Below are 7,022 nucleotides of genomic sequence, written 5' to 3' on the forward strand. Positions count from 1 at the left end.
CACGTGACATGTTTTTTTGCGCCAGTCATGTACATGTACTTCGTGTCATCGCGGGCCTCAGTATTTTGCATCACTGTGTGTACGGAATGGCGTGAACCAGCGTAGGCCCTTACTACACACGGCATATTGTTTCAGCCATGCACGACGTATTCAAATACACTGTTGGTTCGTTATTTCGAAAAAACAAATCAAAACAAACAAACAAACAAACAATCGTGCCCGATGTGAAAAGATTGTTCAACATATCGCGCAAACGGAATGAACCCTTTTGAATGCGCTGTTAAATAAATCTGTACGTCCATCATGTTTGTTGTGGCCACCGTTAACAAAATTACGACGGTCAGGACCACGACAGCCTAGTTTAGTCCTTTGATTTGACGTCCCGATAACATTTTGTTCCCATGTCTCTCGGTACGTCATTTTCTTCCTGTACGGTCGGTTTATTCAAAAACTAGGAAATTATAAAAGTAAAAGCTTTCCTGGGATTAATTAAATATCCCTAGAATCTGCGTCAATGCATCATTCTAAGGCATTGAATTTAACACCAAGTTAACAGCACGGATTTGCAATGGACTTGAAGCACGCACGACTTCGAGTGCCCATATACACGTACATGCACATGTACCTGTACTTTAGAATCTATTATGTTGCGGAGAAGTTGAGCCTTACCGTGGCCTTCCGGGAAATGAGGAACAAAGGATGGTGTGTTTTGTACTTTCACCATCACGAAACGGCTGACTTCACTCTTTAAACCACAAATATGCCACACTTGCTGAATTTCATTTTATTATAGTTCGCCGCAAAAGTTTTCGATAATGTCGTCATTCCATTTCAGCAAATGTGTGCATTTACAGTTTTCAACAGTGTAGATTCGTTGCACCAATTGACTAGTGTAGTGACCAGTTAAATTGATCAAGTTGGTCATCTACTCCCAATAGATGCTGTATTTTAGACTCTGTCTTCAATATCCTGATTCAGTAAAGTTACAATTCATATATATGTCATGATTCTTTCTATATTCTTTTAACAAATGTTAATTTTATAATGCATTACTATTCAAAGTGTTCTGACGCAGGTTTCCATTTTCGGCCAAGCAAACTGTGCGAACTGCTCTTTAAAAGCTAGGAGACCACACGGTGTATTACTCACGATGTCTGGGTTTTCCATCGGTCATGGTCCACCAACGTGCCGAGAAACGCGGTAAGATCTTCCCTAATTGGCTACCGGGAGGCTCCACATGGGGACTGGTTACATTAAATCTGAGGATTGAGTATCATTCTGTAGTGTTAACGTCAAAAACTGCATTGTAAAATCGACACTTGAAGGGATGGTTCAGTATAACAGTGGTGTTAATTCAACACACTGTATTACCATAACTGATAGTGCAATTATAAAGCAGAAGTTATTACATTTTGGAAATGGTTTCTTGTGGATGATTATTGATAACATACATGTACATGTACAATGTACATAATTCCGGGCTATGGACGTGATTTTCTTTTCGACTAGTTTGCGGCGCGGCCGGAGCATTGCGGGTGGTCTTGGCTTTTCGTAGTACATTATATTAATACATGTACATTATAAGGCAAATATTTAAATGAGCATGAGGGAACGAGGAGAGCACGTAACAGGCTGTAGTCGATTTTATTGAAACACGCAGTTATTTCCTTGGACCTGTGTAGAGACCAGCGACCCCGTAAGCTGACTTGTAAAAACACTCGAATGGACAGACGGGAATTGATTGAAGACCGTCTATCCCAAGGAAGAAACCGTGACCTTTGACTACTAATTACTTTCAAACATGTACTCTAAACTAAATATCAACAAGGATTTCTTTGTCGCTCTGCAACCTGACGTAGACATGGAAGATCTCAGCAGAGAGTGCATAAAGCAAGTATTGTCCATGCTGAGGACACTGACATCATATAAAAAAATTCGAGGGCTGGAAATCACGGACGACTGTTTGTCCCACAGCTCTCGTCTGATTCAATTCTCATATCAAGTTTTTTTTTGTGGCCAGTCGAGAGGGTTCCGTTGACAGACACCAGGATTACTGTTGAATTACTGATTGGCTAAAACTTGATTGATCCTCGATATGGCGTGACAGAGGCAGCACTAAGCACTGAACGTTCACTCCAACACTATTATACATTTTACTTGAAGAGGCAAACGACAATTCTTTATGTCTTCTTTCCATTCCTAATGTGATTAGTACCACAGGAAGATACCCCACTTTTGTGATTGCCAGTAATTGCCCAATTATCGAAACTGTTAAATTGACCCGGGACATGTGTTATTATCTTAAGCAATTAGCTGAAAGGGCTACCAGGGATGGGATTATAAACCAATTATGTAAAAACTCCCCATAATTCACGTGTGGATTTGTTGCAACTTTTCACGGTGCTTAGGAACTAAACGAATGTCATTCCTTCAGTTTTCACTAATTGTTGAGGAAAATGTGCACGCCCCGTCACTCAGATCATTATTTTTTGAGGTAGTGTTCTGCATTTGATCATTTTGTGCATTGTGCAACAATTTTTTGATGAAAAAACCCAATAATCTACATTAGGGTTTCACACTGGGTCTCACCATTTTTACAAGCAGTCCTTCTCATTTCAGGAAAATCATCGTTGTCAAATTGCAGAGCGACGAGACAGATCCTGGCCCGTCGCAGAGCTAAAACTAGACCAGTTGAGGGCTAGGCTGTCTCAGTTTCTCCTAGGCAGGGAAATGATGTCACCATCCAATTTCAATCATGCAATGCCATGTTTAGCATCTGTTAGTGTCAAGACTTCCCCGCGACCTCTCCTGTTCACTTCGTCCTGAATACTCGAAGGATTACAGAAGAAATCAAGTCAGTCTGGTATTCTCATCTTCCGTTAAAGCAAGAGTTTTTGCTCGATGGTTCGTGAAAAAAGCTTCCTCTCTGCTTGCATTCGGTCTGGGAAGTTGCCAAAACAGCAATAAAAATAAACACAGAACGAAAGTTGAAGATAAAGTCAGGCATTCGTCATCTTGTAAAAATAGACTGGGTGGAGGAGGAGCGAAGAGAAAGTTCTTTTATTTAAAGTAAATAAAGCAGTTTGCTACGTCTACAATTTGTATGATTGATAGACGACAAGTTCATCTATACAAAACCAAAGTCTTCGCTTACTCCAGGTTTGATAACGCCTCCCTGCACACGCAAAACACTTTCAGCCATTTCCAATTGGAAATGACAGTTTTGACAGTCATATTGATTTCATGTCGCAGATTATTTTATCCAAGTTTTCATTGCAGATTTAAGCATTACACCATCACTTTTTGGGCCCAATTAATATTGTAAATTTACCACTGAGTAACAACTGAATTAATTTTTTTTGTGTGTGGCTTCCAAAGCCCAGCTTTTATGTATTAAGACAACTTTCTTATTCTCTGCTGTAAAAGCAGGACGTCAAGAACTTTGAAAGCGATAGGGTCTGGATTTTCACTTGGACTCATAAACCCATATCTCTAATTTTCTTCACAGGGTGGTTACTGTCAAGGCCCAAGCTGATGTAAAACAGGCCGAGTTTAGCGCACAGGCTTCTGCAAATCACTCCGAAGTTCAGTCATTCCGTCTAGTCTTGCGGCCTACATGATAATCGTTTACAAGGGGTCTCCTGTGCCTGGATGACGGACCGTCGGCGGGGTTTAACCCGGCTGGATAAGGCCAGGGGATTACACGGTCGAGGGCCTAGCATTTCCGATCAGGGAGATTGAAACTAGCGAGGACTCTCAAAGAGTCAAGAAATCGAGATGGACGGGTGTGCGCTCAGGGATATCTCAAAATATCATGCACTTGGAGGAAACGCTGGTAAATTGCCAAGTTTATAGCTAAGTTTTGCTGCTAGATTTCGGCTGAAATCTCCTATGTACCTGTTATCTTAAACAATGATTTTTTCCCTGGTGAAGAACAATCAAACTTCAAGTAGGATTTCTTGGATTGGAACATTCCGGAAGTTGTCCTTTTCATCTTAATCTTTTTTTCTACTTTGGGTGCATGCCCGCTGCAATCATACCCTTATCAAAGGGCCTTTGGAAACTTAAAATATGAACAAACTCATGTTCCAGGCGGCTAATTAAACGATACATACGAATTGCTATACTTATTTTTTCAATGATGTATAGTTCAGTTGCGTTTTTAGCCTCGTTTGGAGATGTAAGTTTTTCTGTCGACATTTTGGCCTTCTTGTATTTGCTAATTATTGTGTCCATGTTGTGTCCACATTCACACTGGTTACTTGTATTGTTGACTATTGTGTCCTTGTTGTGTCCACATTCACACTGGTTACTTATATTGTTGACTATTGTGTCCATGTTGTGTCCACATTCACACTGGTTACTTATATTGTTGATTTTATTGTGTCCATGTTCTGTCCACATTCACAGGGGTTATTTATATTGTTGACTCTTGTGTCCATGTCGTGTCCACATTCACACTGGTTACTTATATTGTTTATTATTGTGTCCATGTTGTGTCCACATTCACACGGGTTACTTATATTGTTGATTATTGTGTCCATGTCGTGTCTACATGCACACGGGTTACTTATATTGTTTATTATTGTGTCCATGTTGTGTCCACATTCACACGGGTTACTCATATTGTTGATTATTGTGTCCATGTCGTGTCTACATGCACACGGGTTACTTATATTGTTTATTATTGTGTCCATGTCGTGTCCACATTCACACTGGTTACTTATATTGTTTATTATTGTGTCCATGTTGTGTCCACATTCACACGGGTTACTCATATTGTTGATTATTGTGTCCATGTCGTGTCTACATGCACACGGGTTACTTATATTGTTGATTATTGTGTCCATGTTCTGTCCACATTCACACTGGTTACTTATATTGTTGACTATTGTCTCCATGTTGTGTCCACATTCACACTGGTTACTTATATTGTTGATTATTGTGTCCATGTCGTGTCCACATTCACACGGGTTACTTATATTGTTAACTATTGTCTCCATGTTGTGTCCACATTCACACGGGTTACTTATATTGTTGATTATTATGTCCATGTCGTGTGCACATTCACGCTGGTTACTTATATTGTTGACTATTGTCTCCATGTTGTGTCCACATTCACACTGGTTACTTATATTGTTGATTATTGTGTCCATGTCGTGTCTAGATGCACACGGCCCGGGTTACTTATATTGTTCATTTTGTCCCAGGAAAGGAACACGCTTCACAGCCCCACGATCTGTTCCTTGCATCACTTCATTGGTTTCATCATTGGAGACTCGGACGCCTGAGAGCTGCTTCAGTTGAGGAATATTGCCATCACTGCAGCTGTGATGCAGGTCTCCAAAGGCTCGCTAGTAATTGCACGGATACAGGCCACCGCGACAGAATTATTTTCTCAAGGTAACTGTACCTTCAATATTATTGATACACCCCGAACATAAGTCGCTTTGTTCTGAGCGTGGATGTGAGATGATATTCGAACCACATGTGATTAGATTACAATGGAGGTCCTGTACTTTGTTTAGACGTTGTGGAGTAATTTATCAGAAATCATGACAAGCTGCCCAACCCGTCTGTCCACGCTGGAGATGCAAGCATAAAGCACCCCAGCAGGCAGCAATAACCAAGCCAGCCAGGGGCACAGCAGGGTGCGGTACTAATCGGTGCAAATTTTTACCGACAGACCATCTCGACACAAATTGGTTTAAAGTTTCTACATCTTTTTTCACCGCGTTCATCCACTTCTTTGGCTGTTAGTACATCATGATGGCTTTCTTATAGGCAAGGTGAAAACTATACGCAGTAAAAAGCACAAATAAAGTCAGTGGCTGAGCCATTGAGGGAAATTCTTAAACAGCTAAAACTCGCCAGCGACCAAAATACATGTACCCCTAAACTTTCTGTCGAGCTAATTTTCACACGATTGGAAATACCTGTATCGAGAAAAATTCAGAAATTTAGTTCAGGTGGTTCCCAATGCTCTCCCAAGTTTGTCTAATGAAGCTCTCAAAGAGGACAATGTTGGGGTGGGGGGTTCTTGTCCCTAAGCTAAACAGTTCTTTTCGATGCTATAAAAAGCAGCTAAACAATATTTTCCTTTTTACTGTAGCAGGTGGAAGCATTAAGTGAAGCCAGTTGAAACCCAGCGCACTCTTGACTCTGCAGTAGTTCACGCAACCTTGACTTCTGTCTCCTCCCTGTAAAATGCTAATTGTGATCATCGACCTACAGTCGGCGCCTCGAGCGAGACTTGCCTTTATTGGCATAATAAATCACTCCACTCTCCTGGGAACCAGACTACACGGTCGCTTGCTTCAGACGGTAACGTCAACATCACAGGTCAAAGCAGAGGCATACGGGGGCTTATAAAATGGTGAACCGAAAAGGTTAAAAATCGTTGAATGAAAGCAGAGGTTCACTTCTGCCTGTTTTGAGGCTTTCTGAGACTGATTCATTCATGCTCATCAGACCACCTGTATTTTTAGAAATGTCTTTCACCAACTGAAGCCCGTGTGAGGTTTAAATGTCATTTAAAACAAGTGCTTTATGTGCTCTTGCTCAATGGTTTATAGAGTCCTGGTCCATACTCCGTCCATGAATACAAAATGTCCCTGGAAGGCTGCTTTCAGAGACTGGAAACAAGGCCACGTAACAGGCGTAAGTTTTACCCTGCTATCCCTGAACGTATCAGTGAAGGCATCAGGTCCCCTTAGGGCCTTCATAGCCAATTAAAAACAGATCCCGACTTCCAGTCGTCTTGAGGTGGTCTCATCTCAACCTTCCATCCTAATTAATGCCTCTGGTCAAGCAGACAATCCTCGTTTGTTTTCCTTTGATCGTCCTTTTCATTTCCAAAGGATGTAAATCGTTGGCCGGGAGGGGAGTGCATGTGATTGAAAGATGTGAAGCGCCTTCTGTCTGTAATTACTCTTTTAATGATGAATTCCCACAGGAAGCAGAAGTAAACAATTACCAAAAGGTACACTTCGATTGTCTGATTCTGTGTTCAATTTATGTCC

General features: G+C 41.1%; 1 long non-coding RNA gene across 1 annotated transcript in view; it reads left to right on the plus strand.

The window, feature by feature from the left end:
* The window catches only part of LOC110978910 (uncharacterized), a 51,830-nt gene extending 44,845 nt beyond the window's left edge, over nucleotides 1-6,985 (plus strand). Inside the window, exons 4-6 of the long non-coding RNA XR_002598144.2 lie at nucleotides 3,509-3,835; nucleotides 5,211-5,403; nucleotides 6,113-6,985. This is a non-coding gene — a long non-coding RNA (uncharacterized LOC110978910). The remainder of the gene's footprint in view (nucleotides 1-3,508; nucleotides 3,836-5,210; nucleotides 5,404-6,112) is intronic.
* The last annotated feature ends 37 nt before the right edge of the window (nucleotides 6,986-7,022 follow it).

The sequence above is a fragment of the Acanthaster planci genome, linkage group LG15 (assembly GCF_054643075.1).
Source record: "Acanthaster planci isolate LZ-2023a linkage group LG15, COTS_SCS, whole genome shotgun sequence".
NCBI classification, from domain to species: domain Eukaryota; kingdom Metazoa; phylum Echinodermata; class Asteroidea; order Valvatida; family Acanthasteridae; genus Acanthaster; species Acanthaster planci.